The sequence below is a fragment of the Macaca mulatta genome, chromosome 4, assembly GCF_049350105.2.
Source record: "Macaca mulatta isolate MMU2019108-1 chromosome 4, T2T-MMU8v2.0, whole genome shotgun sequence".
Taxonomy (NCBI): domain Eukaryota; kingdom Metazoa; phylum Chordata; class Mammalia; order Primates; family Cercopithecidae; genus Macaca; species Macaca mulatta.
The window spans coordinates 144,000,308-144,024,871 of record NC_133409.1 but is presented as its reverse complement, the minus strand read 5'-3'; the positions used below and the strand labels follow the sequence as shown (position 1 = coordinate 144,024,871).

The following is a 24,564-nucleotide window of genomic DNA, read 5'->3' as shown; positions in this document are numbered from 1 at the left end:
GTCCTGCTCTCGCAAACGAAGCAGGGCGTTCCCCATAAGTCCTGCTCTGGCAAACGAAGCAGGGCGATCCTTCCCTGTTTACAGGGAGGACTAAGGAGCCAGCTGCTAACAGCAGATCCTGGGGGCTTGTTTATGTGTAAACATCTTGAAAATCCAGAAAGTCAGGGAAAGGTCAGAAAAACAACAATGTGTCTTGTGACTTGGCAACATTCCACAAACGACTGTATAAAATAAAGCAGAGCGTGCCATTCCAGGCGGCCACCATGTTTGTCTTGTCTTGTGTTGTCTTGTGTGTTCATTCCTTTGTTTAGGAAACACGTGGACCCCAACATCTGGTGCAGCGAGCAGGGTCTGTGGTTCCATGAGAGCAAGGAACCGGAGGGGGAACAGCCCGGGCAGGTAAATAAAGAAAGGGGGACCCATGGGAAAATTATGGGGAATTCCACCTCTCTGGCCTCTGAATATTTGCGGTTACTCCAGGGACTGTTGATGTCTATAGCAGTAGAAGTTAGTTAAGGAACATAAGACTTTGAAGTGATTGTTTGCCCATGTTGAACAACATTGTTATTGGTTTCAATATCAAACCAAAGTGCAGTTAAATCGAAAGGAATGGTTACAAGTGGCTAAAGTCCTGCTTCGAGCTCATCAGCGAGGGCAAGCGATGCCTCTGACTTTGTGGACTTTGTGTAGTTCCATTACTCAGGCATTAGAGTTACTTGAAACTGACTCAGAGCATGGCGATACTGCCACAGGAGGTGAGGCATCTGAAGCTTTAGAGAGGAATGATCCTAGAGAGGAACATATTTATGCCCCGGTTGTTGAGGACAAGGAATTGGAAAAAGAGCTAATGCCTCCTTCATCTAAAGGAAATTCTGATTTGCAGCGTATTTTAGAGATGTTACAACAGTTGTTAAAATTGCAAGGTACCGCTGCTCCTGTTTCTCCTATCTCTCCGCCATGAGCCTTCCCTGTTACCTTCCCTTCTGCTCTTTTGGAAAAGGATTTCCCTTTGCCTCCACCTCCAACCTCTTTGCCTATGTCAGGTCAGGTTTTCTCTGTGCCTCTTCCTCCTGTAGGAGAAAAGGACTCGAAGGAAAAGGATGATTTCGAGGAATTAGATTTATTCCCAATAACACGGGCTGCTTTCGGCCCCAATGCTCAGTTCCCAAACAGTGGCCAAAATGTGACTTTTACAGCCCTACAATTTAAATTTTTGAAAGAAATGCTAATTATGGACCTCAGTCACCGTTTGTTCTTGGCCTTCTCGATTCCTTCTCTTTAGAACATATGAGGATTCCTATTGACTGGGAAACGTTGGGACAGGCTGTCCTTGATTGTTCGCAATGGCTTCAATTAAAAAGTTGGTGGTGGCAGGAAGCAAGAGTACAAGCTAGAAAAAATGCTACCCAAAATCCCCCAGGACCTACTGAAGAGCAGCTTATGGGTTCAGGACAATACACCACTCTTAATGCTCAGGCAGGCCTAGATGATATTGCTCTCACTCAGATTAAAGCCTTGTTTATAAAAGCATGGACTAAGGTTAAAATAGCGGGTAAAACTTCTTTATCTTTTGTAAAGATCCTACAAGGAGCCACTGAGCCGTATCCAGATTTTGTAGCCTGTCTTCAAGATGCTGTATTAAAGACTGTAGGTTCAGGCTCTGCTGCTAAAATTCTTTTGGATACCCTGGCTTTTGAGAGTGCTAATCCCAAGTGCCAAAAATTGCTGTGTCATCTAAAAGCTAGTGGAGTTGATTTAGTGGAATACATTCGGGCTTGTGCAGGTGTTGGAGGAGCTATTTACAATGCTCAATTGTTTGCTGGGGAACTTTCTAAGGCTTTAAAAGGCCATTCTAAACAAGGTATATGCTATCAATGTGGGAAACTTGGTCATTTTAAAAAGGAATGCTGGAAAAAATTAGGCTCTTCTGCTCTAAAAGAAAAAAAGGTTACCATCTGATATGTGTAAACGATGTGGCAAGGGTCGACCTTGGACCAATGAATGCCGTTCAAAAACTGATAAAAGTGGGAATGTATTGTCACCCCTCCCGGGAAATGGGAAACGGGAACCGGGGCCCACAGGCTTGGGGCCCCAACAACTACAATGCAGGCCTACCCCAGTACCCAGTGAGCAGTGGCTTACAACATCAAGGAATGACCTTGAGTCCTCCTTAAAGACATCTTACCCTACCCGTTTCTCAGCTTTATGCTACCACTAAGCAGAGTACCGCTGCTGACCTAGCTATTGTCCAACCTTATACTTTATCTCCTAATGGAGAAATATATAAGTTGGCTACCAGAGTGTGTGGTCCTTTGCCAAAGGGACATGTAGGACTTTTACTAGGTCGAAGCAGCAGCGCTATGCGGGGGTTAATGGTGGTCCCAGAAATTATTGATCCTGATTTTACTGATGAAATCCTTATTATGGTACAAGTCTCACAATTTATGCACCTAGAGGCAGGGGAACGTATTGCACAATTGCTTTTATTGCCTTTTTTTCCTTTCTTATCTAGAGATGTGTCTCATCAAGGAGGTGTTGGTAGTACTGGGAAAACTGTTTTCTGGGAAACTTTAGTTTCTGATCAAAAACCTTTATGTTCATTGCAAATTAATGGGATACTTTTTGAGGGATTAGTCGACACAGGAGCGGATGTATCTATTATATGTTTGGCTCAATGGCCTGATCATTGGAAAAAGAAACAAGTATCGGTTCCTCTATCTGGCCTAGGTACTGCTTCTATAGTCGACCAAAGTGTCGAGCCCCTGAGCTGTGTAGGACCTGAAGGACAACAAGGAAAAGTGTTCTTTTATATTGTTCCCATTAACATTAACCTTTGGGGCCATAATTTTTTTACAACAATTTGGTGCCTTTTTAACCATTCCTCATATTTCTTCAGCTGCCAAAAATATGATGTTCAAAATGGGCTACAATCCTTTAAACTCTTAGCCACCGTCCACAAGTCTCAAGCTTTACAATTAAAGTGGAGAACTACAACTCCTGTTTGGGTGGAACAGTGGCCATTATCTAAAGAAAAACTTAAGGCTTTAGAGAATTTAGTTAAGGAACAATTGGCCGAGGGGCATATTGAACCAAGTACTTCTGCATGGAATTCCCCTATGTTTGTCTTGTCAAAAAAAAAAAAAAAAAAAAAGGGAAAATGGCACTTATTAACTGATCTTAGAGCTGTAAATACTTGTATTCAACCTATGGGGACTTTATCCCCTGTAGCAGAAGAAGAATTGTCATTTGTAAAAAAAAAAATTAGTGAAGCTCACCTTGATTATATTGCATCCAATCTTCCACTTTCGTTGTGTCTTTTTCAGACTCCCCATTCGCCAATGGCCGTTTTACACCAAGATAATAATATTCTGGAGTGGCTGTTTTTGGCTAATAAAGCCATTAAGAAAATTCACCCATATATTGATAAATTGGCTGAATTAATTATTAAAGGACGACATCGAGCTCGTCAGTTGCTTGGTGCTGACCCTATAAAAATTATTACCCGATTATCTAATCTCTGTTGGAAATTCATAAGGGTTGACAAGTGGCTTGCGCTGAGTATACTGGTTCTTTATCTCAGCATTATCCTAGTAATAAATTATTTGCTTTTCTGCAACAATATTCTTTACTGCCATATAATCCTATCTCTTATACTCCAGTTAAAGGTCCCACCTTTTTTACTGATGCTTCAAGCAATGGAAAGGCTGGATACTGGACTTCAGACAATTCAAAAATTTCTCACTATCCATTTGAATCAGTACAACAAGGAGAACTTTTTGCCATTCTTATGGTTCTACAAGACTGGCCTCAAACCCCTTGTAATATAGTTAGTGATTCCCAATATGCTGTATATGTAACTAAATATATTTCTCAGATTTCTTTACCATTATTTCCTCAAACTCCTTTACAAAAATTATTTTCTTTATTATTTGTAACTCTTACTTCCCACACTGCCCCCCTTTTTTATCACTCATATTCGTTCTCATTCAGCTTTGCCAGGACCTTTATCTTTTGGCAATAGATTAATTCTTTACTTACTGGCAGTGTCCAACGGGCTCAGGATGAGCACCAACTACATCATACTAATAGTTTAGGATTACAACGGCCATTTTCTATAACACGCCGTCAAGCCCGAGCTATTGTCAGAGCCTGCCCGTCTTGTGCTCCTATTATTGCACCTTTTTTAAGTCCAGGTGTTAATCCTCGAGGCACTCAACAAAATCACATTTGGCAAATGGATGTAACTATGTTCCTTCCTTTGGTCGTTTAAAATATGTTCATCATACTATTGATATGTGGTCACATTTCCAGTGGGCTACACCATTACCCTCTGAAAAGGCTGACTCTGTTATTACTCATTTACTTACTTGCTTTGCAGTTGTGGGAGTCCCTGCTGAATTAAAAACTGATAATGCCTCTGCTTATTGCTCTCGCAAATTGGCTGCCTTCCTCTCTTTATACCATACTCATCATTCCACTGGTATTCCATTTAACAGTCAAGGTCAAGCAATTATTGAAAGAGCCAATGCTACCTTAAAATTACAACTTTTAAAACTAAAAGGGGGAGATGGTCGAGATTCCCCAAAACATCAAATTCTGAAAGCCCTTTTTACTTTAAATTTTCTCAGCCATTGGCGCCAATTACAGCAGTCTGCAGCGGTGAAACATTTTCAACAGCCTTTAGAAAAGCCACAAAACAGTAATCTTTGGGTGTATTATCCTTCATTACAAGGGAAATATTTAAAAGGAAAAGTTTTACAATGGGGCCGAGGCTATGCTCTTGTCCGTACAGGTGCCGGAGACGAGTAGTTTCCATCTCGACGGTTGAAACAGTGCCATGGCGAAGAGGAGCCGATCCGAAGAGTTCCTGAAGGAATTCCAGGAGCTAAATCTGAGCGCTCAGAGAACATTCACCTTCGGAACTCAACGTGCGGAGCCCCCGACATGGGGACAACTGAAAAGGTTAAAAAGCTGAAGGGGTTGTTCAACAAGCTGGGCAGCCCAAAACCCCACTAACTTTATTCCTGGCTATGCTGGCCATAGTAAATTGTCAGGTAACAGCTGGAGAATTTACATACTGGGCTTATATTCCTTTTCCACCCTTATATCAAGGTGTGGCCTGGGGAGACAGAGAAGTCTCAGTATTTACTAATGATACTGCTTGGATGCCATCGCCTTTTTAAAACCAGGATCCTGAATTAGACACTGGCACAGTAAATAGTTCATATCAATTTGGGGTTGAAGGGTTACCTATATGTCCGCATTGTCTGCAGTTTTCTCATGAGGCTTGGGCTGTTCGCTATAACCATAGTCATATCTCTGCCTTTACTATGATTATTGTGGCTCAAAGTTTTAAGTATAATCATACTGCAGTACTTAATGAAACTCTGCCAAGTACATTATCTTTATGCCCTATCCCTGATGTGTCCAGAGGTGTTTCCCAACTAGAGTGGACTAGATGTAGAAGTAGTGGGCCACGATTGTTGTTAGAAGTAAAAGGGAAGAGTCATAAATACCTTGTTACAGATTGGAGTGTACATGGAGATTTTCAGACTAAATTCAGCCATGTCAACCTGCATTGGCATAAGGTAATCACAGCATTTCTGCAGATGGCAATGAAACTATTATTTGGCATGATGGTGGTCTATCACCCCCTATGCCACATTTGGCTAATACCTCACAAATACAAGGTCATATTTGGAAGTTGCTAGATGCTGGTAAACCAATGTTCACTTTCACAGGAAACATGTCCTTAAATCTTACTAATATTGCTAACCCTTTCCATATATCTTTGCATCGAAATAGTTCTAGATATGTTATTGCATATGTAAGAAAGCCTTACTTGTTGTTGACAGGAGTTTTTAAATGGGATAATAATACAGGGGTAGTTAACTGTACCAACAATTGTACATTCTTAAGTTGTATAAATACTACTTCGTGGAATAATAATTGGAATGAGTCTCATTCCGATTTATATATGCTAAGAGCCAGAAAAGAAACCTGGCTACCTGCAAACTTAACACGTACTTGGAGTGAATCTGCTGGGGTTACTCAAATTTACAAGGTTATGCAAGATCTTGTCCACCGCAGTCGGAAAATGGTTGGAATCGTCGTGACCGCGGTGATAGGACTTGTAGCAATTGCTTCCACTGCCACTGTTGCTGGATTAGCTCTACACCAGAGTATACAAAATGCAGAATTTGTGCAACAATGGCATGAACAATCACATTTGTTGTGGCAGCAGCAACGAGACATAGATGCTCATTTGACGGAACGAGTGGATAATCTGGAGCAAGTGGTTTCTTGGTTGGGAGATCAGCTAACAGTGTTAAATACCCGAGCTTTGTTGAAATGTGATTGGAACACGACCCAATTTTGTATTACTCCTGTTCCTTTTAATAGCACTGTACATAACTGGACTGAGATAAAGAGACTTTTAATTGGTCATAATAATCTTTCCCTAGAAATACAAGAATTAACACAGAACATTTCTGAAACATTTCGCAATCAGTTACCGTTGCTGACTGGTGCAGATTTGATGACTGGTATTGCACAAAGTTTGACGTCTTTGAACCCTATGAGCCCTGTAAAAACTTTGCTGACCTCTGTTTCTAGTAATGTATTGGTTGTTGTTCTTGCCTTTGTCATTTTCACAGTCTGCTGGAGACGGTACCAAAGGGCAAACACCGAATCCCAGCGAGCCCAACATGTAATGACGGTTTTAAAAGAAATTCAAACTTGTAAATAAGGAAAGGGGAAATGTAGAGGACTACGTGCTCACAAACAGGGTGTTCCCGATAAGTCCTGCTCTCTCAAACGAAGCAGGGCGTTCCCCATAAGTCCTGCTCTTGCAAACGAAGCAGGGCGATCCTTCCCTGTTTACAGGGAGGACTAAGGAGCCAGCTGCTAACAGCAGATCCTGAGGGCTTGTTTATGTGTAAACATCTTGAAAATCCAGAAAGTCAGGGAAAGGTCAGAAAAACAACAATGTGTCTTGTGACTTGGTAACATTCCACAAACGACTGTATAAAATAAAGCAGAGCGCACCATTCGAGGCGGCTGCCATGTTTGTCTTGTCTTGTGTTGTCTTGTGTGTTCATTCCTTTGTTTAGGAAACACGCGGACCCCAACATATATCCAAAAGTAGAAAGGTTTCAAATAAACAATATAAAAATGTACCTCAAGAAACTATAAAAGGAAGAACAAATCAAACTCCTAAATTAGCAGGAGGAAAGAAACAATAAAGATCAGAGCAGAACTAAATGAAATAGAGACTAAATAAAAATACAAAGGATCAATGAAATGGAAAATTGGTTCTTAGAAAAGATAAACAAAATTGATAAACTGCTAGCTAGACTTACCAAGAAGAGAGAAGACCCAAATTAACAAAATTACAAGTGAAAAAGGAAACATTACAACTGATGCCACCGAAATACAAAAGATCATCAGACACTATTCTGAACAACTATATGCTAACAAACTAGAAAACCTAGAAGAAATGGATAAATTCCTAGAAACATGCAACCTATCAAGATTGAATCAGGAAGAAATAGAAAACCTGAACAGATCAATAATGAGTAGTGAAATGGAATCCATAAGAAAAAGTCTCCCAACAAAGAAAAGCTCAGGACCTGAGGATTCACTGACAAATTCTACCAAACATATGAAGGGAACTAATTCCAATCCGCTTCAAACTATTCTAAAAAATTGGGTGGTGCATGCCTGTAATACCAGCTACTTGGGAGGCTGAGGCAGGAGAATTGCTTGAGTCTGGCAGTTTAAGATTACAGTGAGCTATGATTGTGCCACGACATGCCAGCCTGAGTGACAGAGCAAGACCCTGTCTTTAAAAAAAAAAAGTAAAAATGAAAAAAAAAAAAAAATCCCAAAACTGAAGAGGAGGGAATATTCCCTAACTCATTCTGCAACACCAGCATTACCCACCACCAAAACCTGATAAGAACAAAACAACAAAAGAAAACTATAGGCCAATATCCTTGATGAACACAGACACAAAACTTTTCAATAAAATACCAGCAAACCAAATTCAACAGAACATCAAAAAGATAATACACCATGATCAAGTGGGATCTAACCCAGGGATGCAAGGATAGTTTAACAGACACAAATCGATAAATGTGATGCATTAGATCAACAAAATTGAGGACAAAAACCATATGATCATTTCAATAGACACAGAAAAAGCATTTAATAAAATTCAACATCCCTTCATAGTAAGAAGTCCCAACAAACCAGCCATATAAGGAATATACCTCAAAATAATAAAAGCCATCTATGACAAACCCATAGCTAACATCGTACTGAATGGGGAAAAGTTGAAATTCTTTTCTGTAAGAACTGGAACAAGACATGGATGCCCACTCTCACCACTCCTATTCAACATAGTACTAGAAGTCATAGGCAGGGCAATCAAGCAAGAGAAAGAAACAAAAGGCATCCAAATTGGAAAAGAGGATGTCAAATGTTCCCTCTTTGCAGATGACATCTTATATTCAGAAAGACCAAAGGATTCCACGAAAAAACCCTTAAGAGTTGATAAGCAAATTCAGTAAAGTTGCAGGATACAAAGCCATCATACAAAATTCAGTAGCATTTTATACACCAATAATGAAATAGCCAAGAAAGATGTCAAGAAGGTAATCCCATTTACAATAGCTGCCATGGAAAAAATTCCTAGGAACAAATTTAACCAAGGAGGTGGAAAATCTCTACAAAGAAAACTACAAAATACTGATGAAAGAAACTGAAGAGAATACAAACAAATGGCAACTCATCTAAAGATCACGGATTAGAATAATTAATATCATTAAAATGACTGTGCTGCCCCAAACAACATACAGATTCAATACAATCCCCATCAAAAATACCAAAAATCCAAAAATGTCTTTTTTTTTTTTTTTTTTCTGAGATGGAATCTCGCTCCGTTGCCAGGCTGGAGTGTAGTGGCACGATCTCGGCTCACTGCAACCTCTGGCCCCTGGGTTCAAGCGATTCTCCTGCCTCAGCCTCCCGAGTAGCTGGGACTATGGGCATGTGGTACCACACCCAGCTATTTTTTTTGTATTTTTAGTTGAGATGGGGTTTCATCATGTTGGCCAGGATGGTCTCCATCTCTTGACCTCATGAACTGCCTCGGCCTCCCAAAGTGCTGGGGTTACACATGTGAGCCACTGCACCCAGCCCCAAAATGTCATTTTTTACAGAAATGGAAAAAAAAAATCCTAAAATTCATGTAGAACCAAAAAAGAGCCAGTATAGCTAAAGCAATCCTAAGAAAAAAGAACAAAGCTAGAGGCATCACACTACCTGACTTCAAAATACAGTACAAGGCTATAGTAATCCAAACAGATGGTATGAGTATAAAAACAGACATAAAGACCAACAGAGTATACTAGAACATCCAGAAATAAATCCACATATTTACAGCCAACTGATACTCGACAAAGGAACCAAGAACTTACACCAGGGAAAGGATACCCTCTTCAATAAATGGTGCTGGGAAAATTGGATATCCATACACAAACTGGACCCCTATCTCTCATCATCTACAAAAATCAACTCAAGATTGATTAAGGACTTAAATGTAAGATCTGAAACTATAAAAATAATAGAAGAAAACATAGGGAAATCAGTTCAGGATATTGGTCTAGCCAAATGGGACTGTATTAAATTTAAAAATTTATGCACAGCAAAGTAAATAATCGATAGAGTGATAAGGTAATCTGTTGAATGGGAGAAAATATCCACAAACTATTCACCCAACAAGGGACTAATATCCAGAATGTACAAAAAAAAAACCTCATTAAAAAGTGGGCAAAGGACATGAATAGACACTTCTCAAAAGAAGACATACAAATAGCCAAGAGGTATATGAAAAAATGCTCAATATCACTTAGCATTGGGAAAATGTGAATCAAAACCACAATGAGATATCATCTTACCCTAGTTAGAATGCTATTATTAAAGACAAAAAATAACAGATGTTGGTAAGAATGAAGAGAAAAAGGAACTCTTATATACTGTTGGTGAGAATGTAAATTAGTACAGACACCATGGAAAACAGTATAGAGTGAAGATTTCTCAAAAAAACTACTACTATTTTTCAAGGTGAGAAATAAATTTTTAAAAATCTAAAAGTACAACTACAGGAAATGGATAAATTTCTGGAAACATGCCATCTACCAAATGATCCCACATTTTCACTTCTGGATATCTACCCAAAACAAAAAAAGAAATCAGTATTCCAAAGGGATACCTGCACTCACAGGTTAATGTGGCACTATTCACAACAGTAGAGATATGGAATCAACCTAAGTGTCCATCAGTGGACAGAAGGGTAAAGAAAATGTGGTATATTTACATAATGCAATACTGTTTGGCCATAAAAACAATGAAATCATGTCATTTGCAGCAACACGGATGAAACTGAAGGTCATTATGTTAAGCGATATAATTCAGGCCCAGAAAGACAAATCCCACATGTTTTCTCTCATACGTAGGAGCTAAAAAACTTGATCATGTGAAGATAGAGAACAGAATGATAGATACCAAAGGGTAGGAAGGGTATGAGGGTGGGAGGGGGACATGAAGAAAGGGGGGTGAATGGGTAGGAATTTACAGCTAGATAGAAGAAGTAAGTTCTAATGTTCCATAGCAGACTAGGGTGACTATAGTTAGCAACAATATATTGTATATTTCAAAGTAGCTAAAAGGACTCAAAATGCTACCAACACATAGAAATGATAAATACTCAAGATGATGAATACCCCAAATAACCTGACTTGATCATTACACATTCTATGCATGTAAAACACATTCACATGTAGCCCACAAATATGCAAAACACTATGTATCAATAAAAGAAAAAATTAAAAAAAGATAGTAACAAGTGTTGATGAAAATGTGAAGAAACTGGAACCCCTATATACTGCTCGTGGGAATGTCCAACGGTGTGGCCACTTTGGAAAACAACCTGGCAGTTCCTCAAATGGTTAAACAGAGAGGTGTGATACAATCCAGAAACTCTACTTCTAGATACACACCCAAGAAAAATGAAAACACATGTCCACACAAAAACTTGTTCATGAATCTTCACAGCAGTATTGTTCATAATAAAAAGTGGAAACAACCCAAATGTCCATCAACTGATGAATGGATAGATAAAATGTAGCATATCCATACACTGGAATACCGTTCAGCAATAAGATTTTGATACATGCTATTAATATCATACTGATGAACCTGCTACGTGAAAGAAGGATCATGTATTGTATGATTCCACTTACAGGAAATGTATAGAATATTGAGACAGAAAGTAGATCAGTGGTTGCCTAGAGCTGGGGAATTAAATGGGGGGATTGGGAGGTGATGGCTATAGGGTATGTGGTTTCTTTTTGGAGTAATGAAAAAGTTCAAAAATTGATTGTGGTGATGGATGCAAACTCTGTCAATATACTAAAGCCATGCAATTGTATACTTTCAATGAGTGAATTGTACGGTATATGAACTATATCTCAATAAAGCTGTTTAAAATGTTTAAAAAAAGACTGTAACATGAAAGATGACCAACAGCAAATAGAGAAAAATAATAACTCAGAGGACATGGATACAGTTCAGTAAGCAGAATAAAGCTTCAGGAAAAAAAAAAAAGAACCTAAATTATCCTCAGAAAGATAAAAGGAAGCATTATTACCTCTTTGAAATAAGAATAAATAAAATGATATGAAAAAGGAACATTTAGTGAACAAGAAAGTGCTCTTGTAAATTAAAACTAGGAACGACATAAAACAATTCAACAAATGGGTTAGAAAGTTAAGTTGAGGAAATTTCCCAGAATGTCAAATCAAATTACAAAGATAAAAAAATAGAAGAGAAAGTATAAGAGAATAAAAGAATCAGACGAGGAGTTCCACCATCTAATTAGATGTTCCAGTAAGAAATATGATGTTCCAGAGAAAATATGAGCTAGGAAATTGCCAAAGTCACACAACAAATTTTCCCAGATATGAAGGACATAAGTTTCCAAGTTAAAGACCCCACTAAGTAGCCATTACAGGAAATGAGAAAAGATCCACACCAAAGTATATTATTAAGAAACTTTAGAAGATCTTAAAAGTTCTGGAGGGAAAAAAAGCAGGTCATCCCAAAGACCTGGGAATCAGGGTCACATGAATTTTTCAAAAGCAACATTGGGGGTCAGAAGATAATAGATCACTTCCTTCCAAATGCTGAGGGAAAAATTAGTTCCCAGCCATGGGACCATTCCCAGCCACAGGACTATTCCCAGACAAAGTAAATCAAGTATGAGAACAGAATAAGGAAATTTTGATTCAGGCATAAAAAAAATTCACCTGCAACCTCTCTTTGTATTTATGTGAAGAAAAAATAATAATAATAATAAAAACTTCACCTCCAATGCATTCACAAGAAACTACCAGAAAGTGTGTTCCACCAAAACAAAGGACTAACTTAAGATAAAGAAAGTTATGGGATACTATTGCTTGAGGCCAGGAGTTCAAGACCAGCCTGGCCAACATGGCAAAACCCCTTCTCTACTAAAAATACAAAAATTAGCCAGGCATGGTGGTGCACACCTGTACTACCAGCTACTCAGGAGGCTGAGGCATAAGAATTGCTTGAACCTAAGAGGCGGAGGTTGCAGTGAGCCAACACTGTGCCACTGCACTCCAGCCTGAGTGACAGAGCAGGATTCTGTCTCAAAAAAAAAAAAAAAAAAGCAAAGAAAAAAAAGAAAGTTATGGGATCCACAAAACAGAGAATGTGACATGGAATAAAGGCAAAAGGAATTCCTAAGATAATGGGGTGGGAGGTCCCAGGATGAGAGCCGTAAAACAGGCCCACAGAACAACTAGTCCAGACTGGAGAGGGAAGGTGAGCAGCTCATGGGAACATCTCAAGGGAGACAAAGAAACTAATTGACCAGATGTGTTAGGCCAGGTTATGAGAATTTGTGTTGCTCTACAAAAGTTAGGGGGAAGAATCAGTGATAGTACACAGAAAATTAATGAATGATACAGAAAACTAAGCAATTTTTTTTTTTTTTTGAGACGGAGCCTTGCTCTGTTGCCAGGCTAGAGTACAGTGGCACGATCTTGGCTCACTGCAACCTTGCCTCCCAGCTTGGGAGGCCTGAACCCGCCTCCTGGGTTCAAGCAATTCTCTGCCTCAGCCTCCCAAGTAGCTGGGATTACAGGTGCCTGCCACCATGTCCGGCTAATTTTTGTATTTTTAGTAGAGATGGGGTTTCACCATCTTGGCCAGGTTGGTCTTGAACTCCTGACCTTGTGATCCACCTGCCTCAGCCTCCCAAAGTGCTGGGATTATAGGCATGAGCCACCGCACCTGGCCACTTTTTAACTCTAGGAAAAACAAATGATTTAAAAAAGGTGATTGTAGTACACTACATGGCTTGGCTCTGGACAATAGTTACATAGTCATCCTAATGCCAACAAGAAATCTGATACAAAGAAAAATTGTGATTTAACTAAACAAGAGGATGGAGCAGACAGGAGCATGTGTGTTCTTGCAAGGGGGGAGGGCAATGAAACTAAATCCTTATATCCTTATCTTTCAAAATAGGAACACAATAGATAACTCTAGTAATGTAATTAGGAAATAGCAGAATAAGCCTATAGTTTAGAATATGAAGATACAGCCAAAAAAAAGTCTAAAAGAGATGAATATGTTTACCTCAAAATCTAAAAGTCTGATCATGTGTTATATTGGACAAGGTGGGATGACACAGGCACTCTGACACATTGCCAGAGGAAGTACAAGTTGACATACCCTCAACTAGCAAAGTGTTAAATGCACATACCCCTAGAGCTAGCAATTCCCTTATACTACTTTAATATATGATGTGTTTGCAACATAGGGAAGAAGAAGGAATAGGGATTACACTGCAGCATCATTTGAACAGCAAGAGAACAACCTAAATGCTCATCACTGGGGACTGGCTAAGTAAATTATGGTAGATCCTTATCCTTATAATGAAGGACTATACGCTGGGGGGTGGGGGATGGGGAGAGGGAGGAAATGCAAGAGATCTCCCAGGTACAGAAAAATCTGTATTAACAGAAAATGGGGTCAATGATGTAATGGCATGTATTAACTGAACCCAAAGTTGATATGAGTTCTAAAATTACACTGAGGCTGGGTGCAGCAGTTCATGCCTGTAATCCCAGCACTTTGGGAGACCAAGGAGGGAGGACTGCTGGAGCCCAGGAGTTCAAGAGATCATCCTGGGGCATATAGTGAGACCCTGTCTCTACAAAAAATAAAAAATTAGGTAGGTGTGGTGGCACATGCCTGTAGTCTCAGCTGCTTGGAAGGCTGAGGTGGGAGGATCACCTGAGCCTGGGGGATCAAGGCTGCAGTGAGCCGTGACTGCACTGCTGCATTCCAGCCTGGGCGACTGAGCGAGCCCTGTCTCAAAAACAAACAAACAAACAAACAAACAAACATTTAAAATAAAATAAAATTACACTGAGACCTTGGAGGAAAAACAAAGTAAATGGGGAGAATATATATACTTGTTCATGCATCAACTATCTCTGAAGGAAAGGTAGGAGGGAAACATTTCAGTCTACAGTTTTAGATTTGTAAATCACATTAAATATATTTTTTGGAATATATGGTTTTTTTTCAAAAATTTTTTTAAAAGAGGAAAAAGAAAAGCAGTTGCTTTTGGAGAATGGGACTCAGGGTAGGGAAGGATGAAGCAGAGGACTGCTGCTCTTTGTTAAGTCTTGTGGTTTTACTTCATTCTCAAAACTATGTCCATGTATAACTTTGATAATTCTTTTCAATTACAATTAAAAAAAAGCAGAGCCTAAGAAAGGCAGCAGAGCCTGTGGTGATGAGGAGTGGAAAAGGTACATGGGAAGCATATGTATTTACAGCCTTTGGGAGCAGGGCTGGAAGGCAGGCATGAACCTTTGGAACAGATTCTCGAGAAGGGAGGAAATAATAAAACCTGTACCCTGTCAACTGAGCTTATGGCAGTGACGGCAGTGCCCTCTCCAAGCCGTGTGGCACTGAGACGTGACGGGTATTAAAGGCCTTGAGTGAGCATCGAGACTTGACTGAAGATCCCTCTGACAGTTCTTTACGACTGAGCCTCTTGTGCTGACCCCACAGCTGCCCGCCGTCCCTCCAAGCATGCTGTTCTTATTGTCTGGCGCATTGTAGTGATGGGCCAAGGACCACATTCATCTCTTTAATCATATCTAAAGATGATCTATGGACTGGGGATATGAGAGAGAGAGCATTTTCCAGAACACTGGGTGAAGTGGGAATTACAGTGTTTTAACAGCCCTTGAGCTGGGCCTGCACGTCTGTCCCTGCTGGGTCCCCAAAGGCAGAGCTAGAGAGGGTGTCCTATGTGGCAGACTCAAAATCAGCCCGGATCCTGTTTATTCCCTTCTGAAGAGCTTCCTTGGCCCCAGATCTCTGATACCAGTCTAAAGTGAAGACTGCGCAGGCCTCTCTAATCTGGCACCCCAGGAGTATGTTCTTTTGTTCTGCATCACGCTTAACTGGATTTTAGAGCTGTCTTGCCGCCCAGACTTACAGGGAATTCTGGGTTCGCTCCATTCACCCTGTTTGTCCATTCAACAACTATTTATTGAGACCCTCTATGTGTCAGGCTTAGGAAAAATGGGGCCACGTTGGTCTAACCTGACTGCCAACCTGAGGCAGCAGAAAACTGCGTTAGGAGCTATGGGAATTTGTGATTGTTTGGCCACATGCTGACTAGCCAAAGGCTCACTAAGTTCAAAAGTTGCACATGGGAGCCTCACAGACATACTTTGCTGGTTTACTGAGTATATTTTTAAAAGTTGAGTTAGCTTCCACTTAAACATTGGGAGATTTCACAGCAAAACACAGATGCCTCACTTCTCTTGGAAACCAGAAGATCTGGCATGCGTGAGTCCTCTTCCCTGTCTGACAACAGCTGGAGATGAGGAGAGCTTTTGGTGGTCTCTCTTACTCCCTGCAGCCTGCCCTGGCCTGCTTTGCTCCCTCACATCACCCATCTGGTCCAAGGAGGTGGCCAAGTTTCTACCCCAGCCTTAGATAGAGCTTGTTGTTAAAACGGACTCTTGTACAGTAATCTCACCAAGTTCAAAATTCTTTGGGGATTTAGCACCAGAACTGACATAAAAATTATGTTTCAGGATTAAGAAAAGTAAATCCTTATACTGTTTTCTTCTTGGCCTCGAGACAGGTACAGCTGAGGTTCGTGGAAGGACATAAGAACTAACTCCAGTCCTCACTTCCTGCTGCCTGCCTTGCCCTTGGTTGTGGTTAGTGGAAGTCTGGTTATAGCTGGACCAGTGGGTCTGAACCTTGGCTGCACATCAGAAACACCCGTGGAGCTAAACTTTTGAACTCCCAGACCACAGCCCGCACCAATTAACGCTCAAAACCTCTGGGGGGTGGGCCCTGCTTGAGTCCTTTTTAAATTCCTCAGGTGATTTCAATGTATGGCCAAAGCGGGCCCCTTGCCCAGGTTAGAGATTGATTGGTAGGAGCAGCTTGCTAGCATGGACATGTGGCATCTTCTGTCCCAACTACAGTCCACTTCCACCTCCCTGCCTGACTTCCCTCCTGGGATTCCTTGATCTGGGTAGGTGAGCATTTGATGCTTTCTGGCAGAGGAGGAACTTCAGACTTCTGTCTGGTAAAGGCACTTGCATCTACTGCTCTAACATAAGCCAGTCTTGAGTTTGACCTTCTGTGTTCACATTCCCTTTTAGAGGGGTTGCCTCTCAAAGAGAGGTGCAGGACCCTCCCACCAGCTCCTCATATTCTAACGCTGTGGCAGCTACAGAAAGGGATGTGTCCCAGGGACATCCATGGCGGTTTGAATGACTACGTGGGGAGACAGGGGAGGGGGAGTTTTAATGCTCAACGTCTCACTCAGTCCCCCAGCCCCAAGCCGCTCTGACTCTGCCATACAGCCTCCTTGATTCCCCTAAGGGGATGCAGTAATTGATGATTAGCATTCCAAAGCTTGGCTTACATCCTGCCAGCCCGTCATATTTAATTACATTTTAACTATATTCGTCTTCGATAATAGCACGAACATAATTTAGATAATTATCTCTCTCTCTCTCTTATTCTCTGACTCTGTCTCACTTAGAGCTTCTTGCAACAAAAATCGCTTTCTCGGCTCAAACACATAAACAGACTCTGGGGCCAAGTGCTTTTCTCTCTTCTGCAGCAGCAGCTGTGCTAGAAACTCAATGGTTTTGAGTATCATGCAGAAAAAAAGCAAATTCGTGTTTCTTCCTGTCTCTGCATTCATGTTTGTACACAAGTGGTGGTGGAAGAGTGTGTGTGTTGTGTGTGTGTGTGTGTGTGTGTCTGCATCTGGGCAAGAGCTTTTGTGTAGAACAGAAACAGCGGACGCCTAGTCAATCAAATTAGTGTCTATGAAGCACCGTCTTGGTCTGGCATTTCTTTCTTACAAGGTGTAATGGTTTCGCTCCCAAATTTAAACTCTATTGAAACAGTTTCTAAATGTCTAGTAAGTCTTTTGAAGAGACGTGTTCTTTCCAATAGGGTTTCTGTCACATTGGATCTTATAATTAATGACCTTTACCCTTGTCTATTATCCGCCTTCTCCAAGAGACCATCAGGTATGAGAGAGAAACCGGGGCTCTTTAGGGCGAGTGTGTCTTGAACACACTGCCACACATTCCCAGGAGTCCCAGGCCCTCCTGAACACCAAGGGGGTCACACACATCTGAGTTCCTCGGCCTAACAGCTCCTCTCCCCTTCCCCATTCTGGGCAAAAAGTATTAGAGCCTTTGTTGGTTTTCACAGAGAAGCTGGCCATTGTAGCCGAGCTCTTTAGGTACAAAGATTTTTATGTTGCAAAGTTCAGGTCTCGGAGAAGATTCTGAACAAATAAGCCAATAAGAAATGGGTTAATAAATAGCTATTATCCAAGCTAATCTTGCTCAAAGTTTGGGGACCCAGAGCCTAAAAGAACAAACCAATTAATACAATACAGTGTGGAGATGGGAGGTTACGAGGTCCTCATCCCCAGATTATCCCAGTTTGGTCTGTGTCCTTGGAGCTCTCAAAGGCTCCAATAAATATGGATTTTGTATAAAAAATTCACTCTGGGCCGGGCACGGTGGCTCATGCTTGTAATCCCAGCACTTTGGGAGGCCAAGGTGGGCGGATCACCTGAGGTCAGGAGTTCGAGACCAGCCTGAACAACATGGTGACATCCCATCTCTATTAAAAATACAAAAATTAGCTGGGTGTAGTGGCGGGCACCTGTAATCCCAGCTACTCGGGAGGCTGAGGCAGCAGAACCGCTGGAACCTGGGAGGCGGAGGTTGCAGTGAGCCGAGAGAGCGCCACTGCACTCCAGCCTGGACAATAGAGTGAGACTATGTCTCAAAAAAAAAAATTCACTCTGGGCTGGGTGCAGTGGCTCACATCTATAATCCCAGCACTGTGGGAGGCCTAGGTAGGTGGATCACTTGAGGCCAGAAGTTCAAGACCAGCCCGGCCAACATGGCAAAAGCCCATCTCTACTAAAAAATACAAAAATTAGCAGGGTGTGGTGATGCATGCCTATAATCCTAGCTACTTGGGAGGCGGAGGCACGAGACTCACTTGAACCCAGGAGGTGGAGGTTACAGTGAGCTGAGATTATGCCACTACACTCCAGCCTGGGCAACAGAGTGAGACTCTGGTTCAACCTTGTCTGATGTTGAACAGAGATATGGGGCTATATTTACGTAGTTAACAAACTCTTGCTGTCACTTGCTTGGGAGGCCAAAATTCCTAGCTTTTCTTGGAAAAAAAACACTCAGACCAGGTTTCAGGAGCTGAGCAAAGTATCTAGACCAACATTTTGCCACTACTGTGTTGAGTCCACCAACTGACCCTTCTCGTGTGACTGACCCATGGCTGGGTGATGTGGGGAAGGGAAATAAGCAATTTGCTGATTCTGGCAACTGCATAGTAACCTGTTGACCCACCGGAAAAATTATTATAGAAACCACTTAATGTGGTGCCAGGAGAGGCTGTGGGGTCCTGTCCTTGGTGAAGTTAAAGACGGGCACAGGAGTGGCCCTCCCTTGGTAGCCAGGAGAACATTAAAGCCTGGAACTCTTTCTGAGCAAGGGCTCTGGGCTTGACGCAGGCTCTGGGCTAATCACTCCCGTTCCTCAGCAATGGCTGCTGGTGGATGCAACACTGGGCAGCACTGGTCTGTGCTGAAAGGCCTGCCTGGGGCTGTGGTTTCATATGTGTGAAATTCCTATAGAGAACAGGCTGGGCTACTCTGGGCCAGCCTGCGCTGGGGGATAGGAGGATTGAGAAGGAGTGACACAGGACTAGGGGACATGGCCCTGCACAGGCTTCACAAACTTTGATTTGCTCCCTGTTGCTCAGAAGGTTGTTCCTACTTTTGACCTCTCAGTACCTACCTTACGAGCTTGGGAATTTTGCTGAAATTTGCCTGAAAAATAACAAACACTAGGGTGTAGGTCTCCACTAAATGGCAATGGCAGAGCCAGGAGCTCCACCACACCCCCCGCCAGCAGGCATCTCTGGAGGCTGGTGAGGGGAGGAAGAAAATTCAGTCTGCTGTTCCCCAGAGGATTTCCTGCCCCCCAGGAAACACAATGCTAAACAAAGTTATTGATTTAATGACGTCAGCAGCTCCTTTCAGCCTGTGAGGAGGGCAGGCGAGCTCTGAAAAGGCTGCTACCTCCAAGGAGACAGCCTCCGCCTCCTGGCTCCGTGTGGCTTTCCAATACCACCCCCTCCCTTCTCCCCCAGCAGCGCATTCCCTCCCAGAGGCACCCTGGAAATGTGAGGACTAGGCATGGGCAGGAGCCAATTTTCAAATGTTAAGAATTTGGCAATTTCATTTCCTAATGTTTTAAATACCAAAGGGAGTTAGAACACAATGAGGACTAGCTGGCCCCTGAATTTCAGGTGTTTTTTTTTAAGGCTGTTTCTGTGGAAATCAATGTCAAAAGCCCAGGCAAAACAAAGCTCAGCCCTGACCTGTGATGTCACACACAGCTAAGCAAGCGAGCGGCCTTCCAGAAGGATCACCAGACAGTCTCAGAATCAAACCTGATCAATTTCATACCTAAAAACTACACTAAACCCCTGTGGGTATTTTAGATCTGATGACATGCCAAATTCGTCCAGCACCTGACACGGGGGAGATATTCAGTAAAAACTTTAAAAATAGACTCTCCCTCTCCAGCCATTAAGGGCCTGATATTCGCAGCTGAACAGCTAAGAAGTTGGGAGCACTGGGGAGAGCTTAAAACAATCTCTGGAGTAAAAAAAAAAAGATGTTTTTCTATGATGAAAACTATTGCCCTTAGCATGGAGCGGCCCAAGATTAGCCTAGAGCTATTTAACGCACTGGAATCTCTGAGTATGAGTTCTGTAATGAAAAGGTGACAAGTCTTCGAGGCAGCCCCATAAAGGCCCTTTCCAGGATCTGCATTAACTGTCGCATTCAACACAAAGCACTGCATTCTGTGTGAACATTCAAGACAGTGAACGATCTGCAAGCCAATGTGAGGCAGTGTGTGGCAACAATCTTTCTTCTGGGACAGTTTCTGTGAATAAAAAAGTTGAATTTAAAAAAAATCAAAAAATCATGGCCGGGTGCGGTGGCTCACCCCTGTAATCCCAGCACTTTGGGAGGCTGAGGCGGGCTGATCACGAGGTGAGGAGATCGAGACCATCCTGGCTAACATGGTGAAACCCCATCTCTACTAAAAATACAAAAAAAATTAGCTGGGCGTGGTGGCAGGCACCTGTAGTCCCAGCTACAGGCTGGGACTGAGCTGCAGGCTGAGGCAGGAGAATGGTGTGAAACCGGGAGGCAGAGCTTGCAGTGAGCCGATATCGCACTACTGCACTCCAGCCTCCAGCCTGGGCGACAGAGCAAGACTCCGTCTCAAAAAAAAAAAAAAAAAAATTTCATTTATCCCTCTTTTCAAACATTTTCTTGATTTAAAAAAAGTCACCACTAGCACTCTCTGGTGTTGATGACTTTCTGGGTCCATTTGTGTTGGCCTAGACCTCTCTCAGGCTTATAAAAGGTGCATGTTCTCTCCAAGGCCCCTCGCTCCCCACCAGCTGGTTCCAAGTCACTCTCTGGCCCCACCCTCAGATTCCTGCCATACACTGGCCTAGATGCAGGCAAGGATGGGCTTTCTCTGCAACCCTGCTTTTTCCTGCACATCTTGGCACCATTAGGCTGCCATGTGGCATTATGCCAGTGCCAGAGTGTAGCAAGGACTGACCTAGCCCGCTGGCTCCCTGTGAGCTCACAAAGAAGGTGGACAATGAGACAGGACAGGTGACAAGGGCATATGTTAAGTACATATATTAAGTTAAATAATTTAAATCATTTGACACAAAAACCAGATGCCAAGACAGGTAGGGTGTTCAGCTGGGCACTGAGAGAGGCTAAAGGTGTGACAGGCCAGGGAGAGTCTGCAGGTCACTTTAATTGGCCAGAAGAGCAAAAACAGGAAGAAGGAGGCTGCAAGGGAGGTCCCATGCTCTTTGTGAGGAATCCTAATTCCCCACAAACCAGCAACCCTAGAGATTCCCAACCCATATTTTGCCAGCCTGGACTTCCTGCATGCCCAAAGTTTGATGCCATGTATTCTTTACACCTGCTTTGAATTTTGTTCATGCCGTCAGGGCTAAGATATCAAGCAATGACTTCTTTACTACTTCATAGTAAACAAGCAGCCATGAGACACCAGAAAATATGGCTTCCTTTCAGACTGTGTTTCAGTCTATCCCTAGCTATTCACCGTACTAGTCCCCTGCCCTGAGGGTTTTGCAGAGTTGAAGGCAGATGCCAAGAAGTCAAATTGCATTCAACAAGGTTAAAAGTTATCCTTGGCACATGGAAATCTCCCGTAATAAAATAACATAAGGCACTCGCTGAAGCTACATCAGCTGATTTTTCTGTATTATTTCTTGAGGAGGAAGGTTGCTGGGTGAAGGGGATGGGTGAAAAAACTGACCAGTAACTCTTTCTGATTCTACTGTCAGGCTTTAAAATCAGATGGATCAGCCAGTCATCTCAGAAAGGCAGCAGTGAACGTGTGCAATAAATTTGTCATCATTTTATGAATAAGCTCTCGGTCATGAGGGCTTACTGTCTGGCAATTCACCTTTTCCATGATATTTTCTATCACTTGTATTTTGGAGCAGCTTAGAAAGAATATTATTTGTGTTCCTGCAGATCTGAACATAAAAAGCCCTTAGAGTGATGGAGACGAACAGTAAAGCTTCAATGTCAGCCTCCGGGCTCGCTAAGCAAATAGTTTACCCATGCTCGAGTGAACAGCACCAGGGGACAGGAATCACTCTTCCAGGCCAGGAGAGCACTCATCCCCTCAAGAGCTGCTAATGAAGGCCCTGTTAGCGCTGGATGACGTCGCACATGCCCATTGGCTTTCTGTCAAAGGTTGTCAAATAGAGCTGTTGGTAATCACAGCTGGCAAGTTGTTTAGTCAATATTTTTGAAAAGTTCAACGGAGTGTGTGAAAGCACAAAGTAGATTTTCCTAAAGTTATCAGATGATTTACTCATCTCCCCACTTTGTGATGGCTTGGTTGCCATCAGAATCACACTGGTGTCCTGCTGGGCAGCCCTGGAGGGGTGTGGGGCAGGAGATGTAGAGACAGATGAAATTTCAGCTGTTTTATCATTCAGCTGTTTTTTTCCCATCAAGTCAGCAGAACTCTAGATCTGAAACTATATACTGAGGAGGCTTTAGAGATTAACCAAAAAAAAAAAAAAAAAAATCAGACCAATCCCTCCCCACCTGCGCCCCCCACACCACTGCCACTAATCATTCCGTTGTTCCATCCCTTGCCTAAATACTGCCCCAGGGGAAAGGCCCTCAATATCAATTTTCAGGCTCTGAGGAGGATATCTCTATTTTCACTTTTCACTCCTTGTGAAGCAGCACGGCTCTGTTCTATAACTAGAGATGACAAGTATTCTTTTGGGGCTATTTCTTCTGGATGTAACAAAACATCACAAAGGGGAAACACACTCAATTAAGAATGCAACTCTGCCGTTGTACAGCTTGTTGACTCAGAGCATGTGACTGAGCCTCTACTCTGAGCGATGGTACGTACCCTTGGGGTATCCATCTTTGTTTTTATGATTTTCATTTTCTTATCTTCAATTTTATAACCTTCATGAGAAAGAAAAACCATGACTCCCGACTTTGGGTCAAAATGTCCTAACTAGCAGACAGACCTGTGGACCAGCAGCCTGGTACAGGATCTGTGGAGCACTCCTGAGAGTCCTTGGCTAGGACTATAGTGGCCAATCAAGTCTATCAAGCCTTCTGCAGAAATGGAAGCATTTGGGAAACATAGGTTCCCTCTGAAGATCTTAGATGTTAGAATTCCCAAGTCTGAGTCCCCGGAGAAGGGGATTTTCTGCATGTATAATGGCAGGTTTATGTCCCATCTCCTAAACTCTATTATTTCCGTGTGGACCAGGAGGGGTTGGCAGCTGGTAAAAGCATCTGAAGGATTTGTCATGGTAGTGAAATTCTCACTGGTCCTCATAATAGAATCACTACACAGTGAACTGTGTTGCAGCTGTCACTAACACCTTCATAGTCAGTGAGGAATATAGCAGCCACCAAGTGTCCTGCTGGGACATATAGCACACCTCCAAGGCTTCCCATCGATGGGGGAGGGGTGTGCATCCATAAGTGATTCTGATGCGCTGTTCCAGGGGTTCTCAAACATGAAGTTCAGCATCGCCTGTGGGGGATGCTAAACACAGACTGCTGGTCCACCCTTGGAGTTTCAGATTCAGTAGGTAGAAGAGGTGGGGCCTGAGAAGTTGCATTTCGAATATGTTCCCAAGTGATGTTGATGGCCTGGGAGCCACACTTTAAGAATCCCTGTTCTGGGCCAGGTGCAGTAGCTCACGCCTGTAATCCCAGCACTTTGGGAGGCCGAGGCAGGTGGATCATGAGGTCAGGAGATCAAGACCATCCTGGCCAACATGGTGAAACTCTTTCTCTACTAAAAATACCAAAAAAAAAAAAAAAAATTAGCCAGGTGTGGTGGCAGGTGCCTGTAGTCCCAGCTACTCAGGAGGCTGAGGCAGGAGAATCACTTGAACATGGGAGACAGAGGTTGCACTGAGCCAAGATCGCGCCACTGCACTCTAACCTGGGCAACAGAGTGAGACTCCATCTCAAAAAAAAGGGAAAAAGGGAATCCCCGTTCTACAATAAAGTGGTCAAGCCTATGCCCCATTAGGTAGAAGGCAGCAAATTGGAAAAATCAAGGGAGGCTTTCAGAATAAGAAAGTAAGCAAGACTTAGGAAGATAATTTTAGTGGCAGTGAGGATGAGGGACTGACATGGAGATAATACCATGGGCAAGAAGGTTCCAAATGCAGCTCTCAAAAAAGTATTCCACAGGTATCCCGGTCAGGCGGAGAGGTTTGTAGGTCCAGGAT

General features: G+C 42.4%; 1 protein-coding gene, 1 long non-coding RNA gene and 1 other non-coding gene across 8 annotated transcripts in view; 1 reads left to right on the top strand and 2 right to left on the bottom strand.

Annotated features, from left to right (window-relative positions):
• The window catches only part of BTBD9 (BTB domain containing 9), a 481,979-nt gene that overhangs the window by 28,456 nt on the left and 428,959 nt on the right, over window positions 1-24,564 (bottom strand). The gene's annotated exons all lie outside the window — the stretch shown is intronic.
• LOC144340374 (uncharacterized) lies at window positions 13,070-23,775 on the bottom strand. Its single transcript, XR_013416440.1, has 3 exons — window positions 22,059-23,775; window positions 18,424-18,483; window positions 13,070-13,141 (listed from the first exon to the last, which is right to left on the bottom strand). It is a non-coding gene; the product is annotated as an uncharacterized LOC144340374 (long non-coding RNA).
• On the top strand, window positions 14,126-14,197 carry LOC114677874 (small nucleolar RNA SNORD45). The gene has a single exon (XR_003729302.2). It is a non-coding gene; the product is annotated as a small nucleolar RNA SNORD45 (small nucleolar RNA).